At 41.2% G+C, this 9,865-nt stretch overlaps 12 non-coding genes and 1 pseudogene across 12 annotated transcripts; all 13 read right to left on the bottom strand.

The window, feature by feature from the left end:
• Positions 1 to 389: 389 nt before the first annotated feature.
• On the bottom strand, positions 390 to 508 carry LOC126990757 (5S ribosomal RNA). Its single transcript, XR_007744705.1, has one exon. It is a non-coding gene; the product is annotated as a 5S ribosomal RNA (ribosomal RNA).
• A 652-nt stretch (positions 509 to 1,160) lies between these two features.
• LOC126990766 (5S ribosomal RNA) lies at positions 1,161 to 1,279 on the bottom strand. The gene has a single exon (XR_007744714.1). It is a non-coding gene; the product is annotated as a 5S ribosomal RNA (ribosomal RNA).
• Positions 1,280 to 1,930: 651 nt separating this feature from the next.
• Positions 1,931 to 2,049, bottom strand: LOC126990767 (5S ribosomal RNA). The gene has a single exon (XR_007744717.1). It is a non-coding gene; the product is annotated as a 5S ribosomal RNA (ribosomal RNA).
• A 650-nt stretch (positions 2,050 to 2,699) lies between these two features.
• Positions 2,700 to 2,818, bottom strand: LOC126990768 (5S ribosomal RNA). The gene has a single exon (XR_007744718.1). It is a non-coding gene; the product is annotated as a 5S ribosomal RNA (ribosomal RNA).
• A 651-nt stretch (positions 2,819 to 3,469) lies between these two features.
• Positions 3,470 to 3,588, bottom strand: LOC126990769 (5S ribosomal RNA). The gene has a single exon (XR_007744719.1). It is a non-coding gene; the product is annotated as a 5S ribosomal RNA (ribosomal RNA).
• Positions 3,589 to 4,235: 647 nt separating this feature from the next.
• LOC126990758 (5S ribosomal RNA) lies at positions 4,236 to 4,354 on the bottom strand. The gene has a single exon (XR_007744706.1). It is a non-coding gene; the product is annotated as a 5S ribosomal RNA (ribosomal RNA).
• Positions 4,355 to 5,008: 654 nt separating this feature from the next.
• On the bottom strand, positions 5,009 to 5,127 carry LOC126990759 (5S ribosomal RNA). The gene has a single exon (XR_007744707.1). It is a non-coding gene; the product is annotated as a 5S ribosomal RNA (ribosomal RNA).
• Positions 5,128 to 5,776: 649 nt separating this feature from the next.
• Positions 5,777 to 5,895, bottom strand: LOC126990760 (5S ribosomal RNA). The gene has a single exon (XR_007744708.1). It is a non-coding gene; the product is annotated as a 5S ribosomal RNA (ribosomal RNA).
• A 647-nt stretch (positions 5,896 to 6,542) lies between these two features.
• On the bottom strand, positions 6,543 to 6,661 carry LOC126990761 (5S ribosomal RNA). Its single transcript, XR_007744709.1, has one exon. It is a non-coding gene; the product is annotated as a 5S ribosomal RNA (ribosomal RNA).
• Positions 6,662 to 7,312: 651 nt separating this feature from the next.
• On the bottom strand, positions 7,313 to 7,431 carry LOC126990762 (5S ribosomal RNA). Its single transcript, XR_007744711.1, has one exon. It is a non-coding gene; the product is annotated as a 5S ribosomal RNA (ribosomal RNA).
• Positions 7,432 to 8,061: 630 nt separating this feature from the next.
• Positions 8,062 to 8,180, bottom strand: LOC126990763 (5S ribosomal RNA). The gene has a single exon (XR_007744712.1). It is a non-coding gene; the product is annotated as a 5S ribosomal RNA (ribosomal RNA).
• Positions 8,181 to 8,810: 630 nt separating this feature from the next.
• Positions 8,811 to 8,927, bottom strand: LOC126990765 (5S ribosomal RNA; annotated as a pseudogene).
• A 629-nt stretch (positions 8,928 to 9,556) lies between these two features.
• On the bottom strand, positions 9,557 to 9,673 carry LOC126990764 (5S ribosomal RNA). Its single transcript, XR_007744713.1, has one exon. It is a non-coding gene; the product is annotated as a 5S ribosomal RNA (ribosomal RNA).
• Positions 9,674 to 9,865: the final 192 nt, after the last annotated feature.

Here is a 9,865-nt window from a genome sequence, read left to right on the forward strand (position 1 = left end):
AATAAATAAATAAATAAAGTTACGTAACCAGCGTCAAAATCTCCAAAAACGAAAGGCTCAGCTAAATGGAAAGAAAAAAAAAAGGGACGGAAAACGAAATGCTTAAGGAAAAGAAATGGTGCAAAACGAAAGTCCAAAAGCTAAATGAAACGAAAACAGGGATGCAAAGCGAAAGGCTAAGACCTAGATGAAAAGAAAAGAGGAATGCAAAAGAAAGGCTAAAAGCTAAAGGAAAAGAAAAGAAGAGGGGTGCAAAAAGAAAGGCTAAAAATTAAATGGAAAAGAAAAAAAAATAGAAAACATAACGAAAGGCCGAAAGCTATATGAAAAGAAAAGAGTCACCAGGACCGCAAAGTGAAAAGTTAAGAGAAATTAAATAAAAAGACGGATGCCAACAGCATCTGGTGTTCCCAGGCGGTCACCCATCCAAGTACTATCCAGACCCAACGTCGCTTAACTTCGCTGATCGGACGAGAAGCGGTGCTTTCAACGTGGTGTGGCCGTTGACGAGAAAGGTGAACTGGCTTTCATCTTTGAGGCAGGTAACACAGGTAATCACATGCCAGCGCTTGGACCGGGCGAAGTAGTGAAGGTTTCTTAAGTTGGTCCTGATCTTTGAGCCAGGTGACACAGGTAAACGCCAGCGCTTGGACCGGGTGAAGTAGTGAAGCTTTGTTAAGTTGCTCCTTATGTTTGAGCCAAGTAACACAGGTAAACACATGCCAGCGCTGGGACCCCGGTGAAGTAAAAATAAAAAAAATAATTAATTAATAAATAAATAAATAAAGTTACGTAACCAGCGTCAAAATCTCCAAAAACGAAAGGCTCAGCTAAATGGAAAGAAAAAAAAAAAGGGACGGAAAACGAAATGCTTAAGGAAAAGAAATGGTGCAAAACGAAAGTCCAAAAGCTAAATGAAACGAAAACAGGGATGCAAAGCGAAAGGCTAAGACCTAGATGAAAAGAAAAGAGGAATGCAAAAGAAAGGCTAAAAGCTAAAGGAAAAGAAAAGAAGAGGGGTGCAAAAAGAAAGGCTAAAAATTAAATGGAAAAGAAAAAAAAAATAGAAAACATAACGAAAGGCCGAAAGCTATATGAAAAGAAAAGAGTCACCAGGACCGCAAAGTGAAAAGTTAAGAGAAATTAAATAAAAAGACGGATGCCAACAGCATCTGGTGTTCCCAGGCGGTCACCCATCCAAGTACTATCCAGACCCAACGTCGCTTAACTTCGCTGATCGGACGAGAAGCGGTGCTTTCAACGTGGTGTGGCCGTTGACGAGAAAGGTGAACTGGCTTTCATCTTTAAGGCAGGTAACACAGGTAATCACATGCCAGCGCTTGGACCGGGCAAAGTAGTGAAGGTTTCTTAAGTTGGTGCTGATCTTTGAGCCAGGTGACACAGGTAAACGCCAGCGCTTGGACCGGGTGAAGTAGTGAAGCTTTGTTAAGTTGCTCCTTATGTTTGAGCCAAGTAACACAGGTAAACACATGCCAGCGCTGGGACCCCGGTGAGGTAAAAATAAATAAATTAATTAATTAATAAATAAATAAATAAAGTTACGTAACCAGCGTCAAAATCTCCAAAAACGAAAGGCTCAGCTAAATGGAAAGAAAAAAAAAAAGGGACGGAAAACGAAATGCTTAAGGAAAAGAAATGGTGCAAAACGAAAGTCCAAAAGCTAAATGAAACGAAAACAGGGATGCAAAGCGAAAGGCTAAGACCTAGATGAAAAGAAAAGAGGAATGCAAAAGAAAGGCTAAAAGCTAAAGGAAAAGAAAAGAAGAGGGGTGCAAAAAGAAAGGCTAAAAATTAAATGGAAAAGAAAAAAAAATAGAAAACATAACGAAAGGCCGAAAGCTATATGAAAAGAAAAGAGTCACCAGGACCGCAAAGTGAAAAGTTAAGAGAAATTAAATAAAAAGACGGATGCCAACAGCATCTGGTGTTCCCAGGCGGTCACCCATCCAAGTACTATCCAGACCCAACGTCGCTTAACTTCGCTGATCGGACGAGAAGCGGTGCTTTCAACGTGGTGTGGCCGTTGACGAGAAAGGTGAACTGGCTTTCATCTTTGAGGCAGGTAACACAGGTAATCACATGCCAGCGCTTGGACCGGGCGAAGTAGTGAAGGTTTCTTAAGTTGGTCCTGATCTTTGAGCCAGGTGACACAGGTAAACGCCAGCGCTTGGACCGGGTGAAGTAGTGAAGCTTTGTTAAGTTGCTCCTTATGTTTGAGCCAAGTAACACAGGTAAACACATGCCAGCGCTGGGACCCCGGTGAAGTAAAAATAAAAAAATTAATTAATAAATAAATAAATAAATAAAGTTACGTAACCAGCGTCAAAATCTCCAAAAACGAAAGGCTCAGCTAAATGGAAAGAAAAAAAAAAGGGACGGAAAACGAAATGCTTAAGGAAAAGAAATGGTGCAAAACGAAAGTCCAAAAGCTAAATGAAACGAAAACAGGGATGCAAAGCGAAAGGCTAAGACCTAGATGAAAAGAAAAGAGGAATGCAAAAGAAAGGCTAAAAGCTAAAGGAAAAGAAAAGAAGAGGGGTGCAAAAAGAAAGGCTAAAAATTAAATGGAAAAGAAAAAAAAATAGAAAACATAACGAAAGGCCGAAAGCTATATGAAAAGAAAAGAGTCACCAGGACCGCAAAGTGAAAAGTTAAGAGAAATTAAATAAAAAGACGGATGCCAACAGCATCTGGTGTTCCCAGGCGGTCACCCATCCAAGTACTATCCAGACCCAACGTCGCTTAACTTCGCTGATCGGACGAGAAGCGGTGCTTTCAACGTGGTGTGGCCGTTGACGAGATAGGTGAACTGGCTTTCATCTTTGAGGCAGGTAACACAGGTAATCACATGCCAGCGCTTGGACCGGGCGAAGTAGTGAAGGTTTCTTAAGTTGGTCCTGATCTTTGAGCCAGGTGACACAGGTAAACGCCAGCGCTTGGACCGTGTGAAGTCGAGAAGCTTTGTTAAGTTGCTCCTTATGTTTGAGCCAAGTAACACAGGTAAACACATGCCAGCGCTGGGACCCCGGTGAAGTAAAAATAAAAAAATTAATTAATAAATAAATAAATAAATAAAGTTACGTAACCAGCGTCAAAATCTCCAAAAACGAAAGGCTCAGCTAAATGGAAAGAAAAAAAAAAAGGGACGGAAAACGAAATGCTTAAGGAAAAGAAATGGTGCAAAACGAAAGTCCAAAAGCTAAATGAAACGAAAACAGGGATGCAAAGCGAAAGGCTAAGACCTAGATGAAAAGAAAAGAGGAATGCAAAAGAAAGGCTAAAAGCTAAAGGAAAAGAAAAGAAGAGGGGTGCAAAAAGAAAGGCTAAAAATTAAATGGAAAAGAAAAAAAAATAGAAAACATAACGAAAGGCCGAAAGCTATATGAAAAGAAAAGAGTCACCAGGACCGCAAAGTGAAAAGTTAAGAGAAATTAAATAAAAAGACGGATGCCAACAGCATCTGGTGTTCCCAGGCGGTCACCCATCCAAGTACTATCCAGACCCAACGTCGCTTAACTTCGCTGATCGGACGAGAAGCGGTGCTTTCAACGTGGTGTGGCCGTTGACGAGATAGGTGAACTGGCTTTCATCTTTGAGGCAGGTAACACAGGTAATCACATGCCAGCGCTTGGACCGGGCGAAGTAGTGAAGGTTTCTTAAGTTGGTCCTGATCTTTGAGCCAGGTGACACAGGTAAACGCCAGCGCTTGGACCGGGTGAAGTAGTGAAGCTTTGTTAAGTTGCTCCTTATGTTTGAGCCAAGTAACACAGGTAAACACATGCCAGCGCTGGGACCCCGGTGAAGTAAAAATAAAAAAAATAATTAATTAATAAATAAATAAAGTTACGTAACCAGCGTCAAAATCTCCAAAAACGAAAGGCTCAGCTAAATGGAAAGAAAAAAAAAAAGGGACGGAAAACGAAATGCTTAAGGAAAAGAAATGGTGCAAAACGAAAGTCCAAAAGCTAAATGAAACGAAAACAGGGATGCAAAGCGAAAGGCTAAGACCTAGATGAAAAGAAAAGAGGAATGCAAAAGAAAGGCTAAAAGCTAAAGGAAAAGAAAAGAAGAGGGGTGCAAAAAGAAAGGCTAAAAATTAAATGGAAAAGAAAAAAAAATAGAAAACATAACGAAAGGCCGAAAGCTATATGAAAAGAAAAGAGTCACCAGGACCGCAAAGTGAAAAGTTAAGAGAAATTAAATAAAAAGACGGATGCCAACAGCATCTGGTGTTCCCAGGCGGTCACCCATCCAAGTACTATCCAGACCCAACGTCGCTTAACTTCGCTGATCGGACGAGAAGCGGTGCTTTCAACGTGGTGTGGCCGTTGACGAGAAAGGTGAACTGGCTTTCATCTTTAAGGCAGGTAACACAGGTAATCACATGCCAGCGCTTGGACCGGGCAAAGTAGTGAAGGTTTCTTAAGTTGGTGCTGATCTTTGAGCCAGGTGACACAGGTAAACGCCAGCGCTTGGACCGGGTGAAGTAGTGAAGCTTTGTTAAGTTGCTCCTTATGTTTGAGCCAAGTAACACAGGTAAACACATGCCAGCGCTGGGACCCCGGTGAAGTAAAAATAAAAAAAAAATAATTAATTAAATAAATAAATAAATAAAGGTACGTAACCAGCGTCAAAATCTCCAAAAACGAAAGGCTCAGCTAAATGGAAAGAAAAAAAAAAAGGGACGGAAAACGAAATGCTTAAGGAAAAGAAATGGAGCAAAACGAAAGTCCAAAAGCTAAATGAAACGAAAACAGGGATGCAAAGCGAAAGGCTAAGACCTAGATGAAAAGAAAAGAGGAATGCAAAAGAAAGGCTAAAAGCTAAAGGAAAAGAAAAGAAGAGGGGTGCAAAAAGAAAGGCTGAAAATTAAATGGAAAAGAAAAAAAAATAGAAAACATAACGAAAGGCCGAAAGCTATATGAAAAGAAAAGAGTCACCAGGACCGCAAAGTGAAAAGTTAAGAGAAATTAAATAAAAAGACGGATGCCAACAGCATCTGGTGTTCCCAGGCGGTCACCCATCCAAGTACTATCCAGACCCAACGTCGCTTAACTTCGCTGATCGGACGAGAAGCGGTGCTTTCAACGTGGTGTGGCCGTTGACGAGAAAGGTGAACTGGCTTTCATCTTTGAGGCAGGTAACACAGGTAATCACATGCCAGCGCTTGGACCGGGCGAAGTAGTGAAGGTTTCTTAAGTTGGTCCTGATCTTTGAGCCAGGTGACACAGGTAAACGCCAGCGCTTGGACCGGGTGAAGTAGTGAAGCTTTGTTAAGTTGCTCCTTATGTTTGAGCCAAGTAACACAGGTAAACACATGCCAGCGCTGGGACCCCGGTGAAGTAAAAATAAATAAATAAATTAATTAATGAATAAATAAATAAAGTTACGTAACCAGCGTCAAAATCTCCAAAAACGAAAGGCTCAGCTAAATGGAAAGAAAAAAAAAAGGGACGGAAAACGAAATGCTTAAGGAAAAGAAATGGTGCAAAACGAAAGTCCAAAAGCTAAATGAAACGAAACAGGGATGCAAAGCGAAAGGCTAAGACCTAGATGAAAAGAAAAGAGGAATGCAAAAGAAAGGCTAAAAGCTAAAGGAAAAGAAAAGAAGAGGGGTGCAAAAAGAAAGGCTAAAAATTAAATGGAAAAGAAAAAAAAATAGAAAACATAACGAAAGGCCGAAAGCTATATGAAAAGAAAAGAGTCACCAGGACCGCAAAGTGAAAAGTTAAGAGAAATTAAATAAAAAGACGGATGCCAACAGCATCTGGTGTTCCCAGGCGGTCACCCATCCAAGTACTATCCAGACCCAACGTCGCTTAACTTCGCTGATCGGACGAGAAGCGGTGCTTTCAACGTGGTGTGGCCGTTGACGAGATAGGTGAACTGGCTTTCATCTTTGAGGCAGGTAACACAGGTAATCACATGCCAGCGCTTGGACCGGGCGAAGTAGTGAATGTTTATGTTGGTCCTGATCTTTGAGCCAGGTGACACAGGTAAACGCCAGCGCTTGGACCGGGTGAAGTAGTGAAGCTTTGTTAAGTTGCTCCTTATGTTTGAGCCAAGTAACACAGGTAAACACATGCCAGCGCTGGGACCCCGGTGAAGTAAAAATAAATAACTTAAATAATTAATAAATAAATAAATAAAGTTACGTAACCAGCGTCAAAATCTCCAAAAACGAAAGGCTCAGCTAAATGGAAAGAAAAAAAAAAGGGACGGAAAACGAAATGCTTAAGGAAAAGAAATGGTGCAAAACGAAAGTCCAAAAGCTAAATGAAACGAAAACAGGGATGCAAAGCGAAAGGCTAAGACCTAGATGAAAAGAAAAGAGGAATGCAAAAGAAAGGCTAAAAGCTAAAGGAAAAGAAAAGAAGAGGGGTGCAAAAAGAAAGGCTAAAAATTAAATGGAAAAGAAAAAAAAATAGAAAACATAACGAAAGGCCGAAAGCTATATGAAAAGAAAAGAGTCACCAGGACCGCAAAGTGAAAAGTTAAGAGAAATTAAATAAAAAGACGGATGCCAACAGCATCTGGTGTTCCCAGGCGGTCACCCATCCAAGTACTATCCAGACCCAACGTCGCTTAACTTCGCTGATCGGACGAGAAGCGGTGCTTTCAACGTGGTGTGGCCGTTGACGAGATAGGTGAACTGGCTTTCATCTTTGAGGCAGGTAACACAGGTAATCACATGCCAGCGCTTGGACCGGGCGAAGTAGTGAAGGTTTCTTAAGTTGGTCCTGATCTTTGAGCCAGGTGACACAGGTAAACGCCAGCGCTTGGACCGGGTGAAGTAGTGAAGCTTTGTTAAGTTGCTCCTTATGTTTGAGCCAAGTAACACAGGTAAACACATGCCAGCGCTGGGACCCCGGTGAAGTAAAAATAAAAAAAATAATTAATTAATAAATAAATAAATAAAGTTACGTAACCAGCGTCAAAATCTCCAAAAATGAAAGGCTAAGCTAAATGGAAAGAAAAAAAAAAAGGGACGGAAAACGAAATGCTTAAGGAAAAGAAATGGTGCAAAACGAAAGTCCAAAAGCTAAATGAAACGAAAACAGGGATGCAAAGCGAAAGGCTAAGACCTAGATGAAAAGAAAAGAGGAATGCAAAAGAAAGGCTAAAAGCTAAAGGAAAAGAAAAGAAGAGGGGTGCAAAAAGAAAGGCTAAAAATTAAATGGAAAAGAAAAAAAAATAGAAAACATAACGAAAGGCCGAAAGCTATATGAAAAGAAAAGAGTCACCAGGACCGCAAAGTGAAAAGTTAAGAGAAATTAAATAAAAAGACGGATGCCAACAGCATCTGGTGTTCCCAGGCGGTCACCCATCCAAGTACTATCCAGACCCAACGTCGCTTAACTTCGCTGATCGGACGAGAAGCGGTGCTTTCAACGTGGTGTGGCCGTTGACGAGAAAGGTGAACTGGCTTTCATCTTTGAGGCAGGTAACACAGGTAATCACATGCCAGCGCTTGGACCGGGCGAAGTAGTGAAGGTTTCTTAAGTTGGTCCTGATCTTTGAGCCAGGTGACACAGGTAAACGCCAGCGCTTGGACCGGGTGAAGTAGTGAAGCTTTGTTAAGTTGCTCCTTATGTTTGAGCCAAGTAACACAGGTAAACACATGCCAGCGCTGGGACCCCGGTGAAGTAAAAATAAAAAAATTAATTAATAAATAAATAAATAAAGTTACGTAACCAGCGTCAAAATTCCAAAACGAAAGGCTCAGCTAAATGGAAAAGAAAAAAAGGACGGAAAACGAAATGCTTAAGGAAAAGAAATGGTGCAAAACGAAAGTCAAAAGCTAAATGAAACAAAACAGGGATGCAAAGCGAAAGGCTAAGACCTAGATGAAAAGAAAAGAGGAATGCAAAAGAAAGGCTAAAAGCTAAAGGAAAAGAAAAGAAGAGGGTGCAAAAGAAAGGCTAAAATTAAATGGAAAAAAAAAATAGAAACATAACGAAAGGCCGAAAGCTATATGAAAAGAAAAGAGTCACCAGGACCGCAAAGTGAAAAGTTAAGAGAAATTAAATAAAAGACGGATGCCAACAGCATCTGGTGTTCCCAGGCGGTCACCCATCCAAGTACTATCCAGACCCAACGTCGCTTAACTTCGCTGATCGGACGAGAAGCGGTGCTTTCAACGTGGTGTGGCCGTTGACGAGAAAGGTGAACGGGCTTTCATCTTTGAGGCAGGTAACACAGGTAATCACATGCCAGCGCTTGACCGGGCAAAGTAGTGAAGGTTTCTTAAGTTGGTCCTGATCTTTGAGCCAGGTGACACAGGTAAACGCCAGCGCTTGGACCGGGTGAAGTAGTGAAGCTTTGTTGTTGCTCCTTATGTTTGAGCCAAGTAACACAGGTAAACACATGCCAGCGCTGGGACCCCGGTGAAGTAAAAATAAAAAAATAATTAATAATAAATAAATAAATAAAGTTACGTAACCAGCGTCAAAATCTCCAAAAACGAAAGGCTCAGCTAAAAAAAAAAAAAAAAGGACGGAAAACGAAATGCTTAAGGAAAAGAAATGGAGCAAAACGAAAGTCAAAAGCTAAATGAAACGAAAACAGGGATGCAAAGCGAAAGGCTAAGACCTAGATGAAAAGAAAAGAGGAATGCAAAAGAAAGGCTAAAGCTAAAGGAAAAGAAAAGAAGAGGGTGCAAAAGAAAGGCTAAAATTAAATGGAAAAAAAAATAGAAAACATAACGAAAGGCCGAAAGCTATATGAAAAGAAAAGAGTCACCAGGACCGCAAAGTGAAAAGTTAAGAGAAATTAAATAAAAAGACGGATGCCAACAGCATCTGTTGTTCCCAGGCGGTCACCCATCCAAGTACTATCCAGACCCAACGTCGCTTAACTTCGCTGATCGGACGAGAAGCGGTGCTTAACGTGGTGTGGCCGTTGACGAGAAAGGTGAACTGGCTTTCATCTTTGAGGCAGGTAACACAGGTAATCACATGCCAGCGCTTGGACCGGGCGAAGTAGTGAAGGTTTCTGTTGGTCATGATCTTTGAGCCAGGTGACACAGGTAAACGCCAGCGCTTGGACCGGGTGAAGTAGTGAAGCTTTGTTAAGTTGCTCCTTATGTTTGAGCCAAGTAACACAGGTAAACACATGCCAGCGCTGGGACCCCGGTGAAGTAAAAATAAATAAATTAATTAATGAATAAATAAAGTTACGTAACCAGCGTCAAAATCTCCAAAAAACGAAAGGCTCAGCTAAATGGAAAGAAAAAAAAAAGGACGGAAAACGAAATGCTTAAGGAAAGAAATGGTGCAAACGAAAGTCCAAAAGCTAAATGAAACGAAACAGGGATGCAAAGCGAAAGGCTAAGACCTAGATGAAAAGAAAAGAGGAATGCAAAAAGAAAGGCTAAAAGCTAAAAGAAAAGAAAAGAAGAGGGTGCAAAAAGAAAGGCTAAAATTAAATGGAAAAAAAAAATAGAAAACATAACGAAAGGCCGAAAGCTATATGAAAGAAAAGAGTCACCAGGACCGCAAAGTGAAAAGTTAAGAGAAATTAAATAAAAGACGGATGCCAACAGCATCTGGTGTTCCCAGGCGGTCACCCATCCAAGTACTATCCAGACCCAACGTCGCTTAACTTCGCTGATCGGACGAGAAGCGGTGCTTTCAACGTGGTGGCTGTTGACGAGATAGGTGAACTGGCTTTCATCTTTGAGGCAGGTAACACAGGTAATCACATGCCAGCGCTTGGACCAGGCGAAGTAGTGAAGGTTTCTTAAGTTGGTCCTGATCTTGAGCCAGGTGACACAGGTAAACGCCAGCGCTTGGACCGGGTGAAGTAGTGAAGCTTTGTTGTTGCTTATGTTTGAGCCAAGTAA

This window comes from Eriocheir sinensis, unplaced genomic scaffold, assembly GCF_024679095.1.
Source record: "Eriocheir sinensis breed Jianghai 21 unplaced genomic scaffold, ASM2467909v1 Scaffold1960, whole genome shotgun sequence".
Classification (NCBI taxonomy): domain Eukaryota; kingdom Metazoa; phylum Arthropoda; class Malacostraca; order Decapoda; family Varunidae; genus Eriocheir; species Eriocheir sinensis.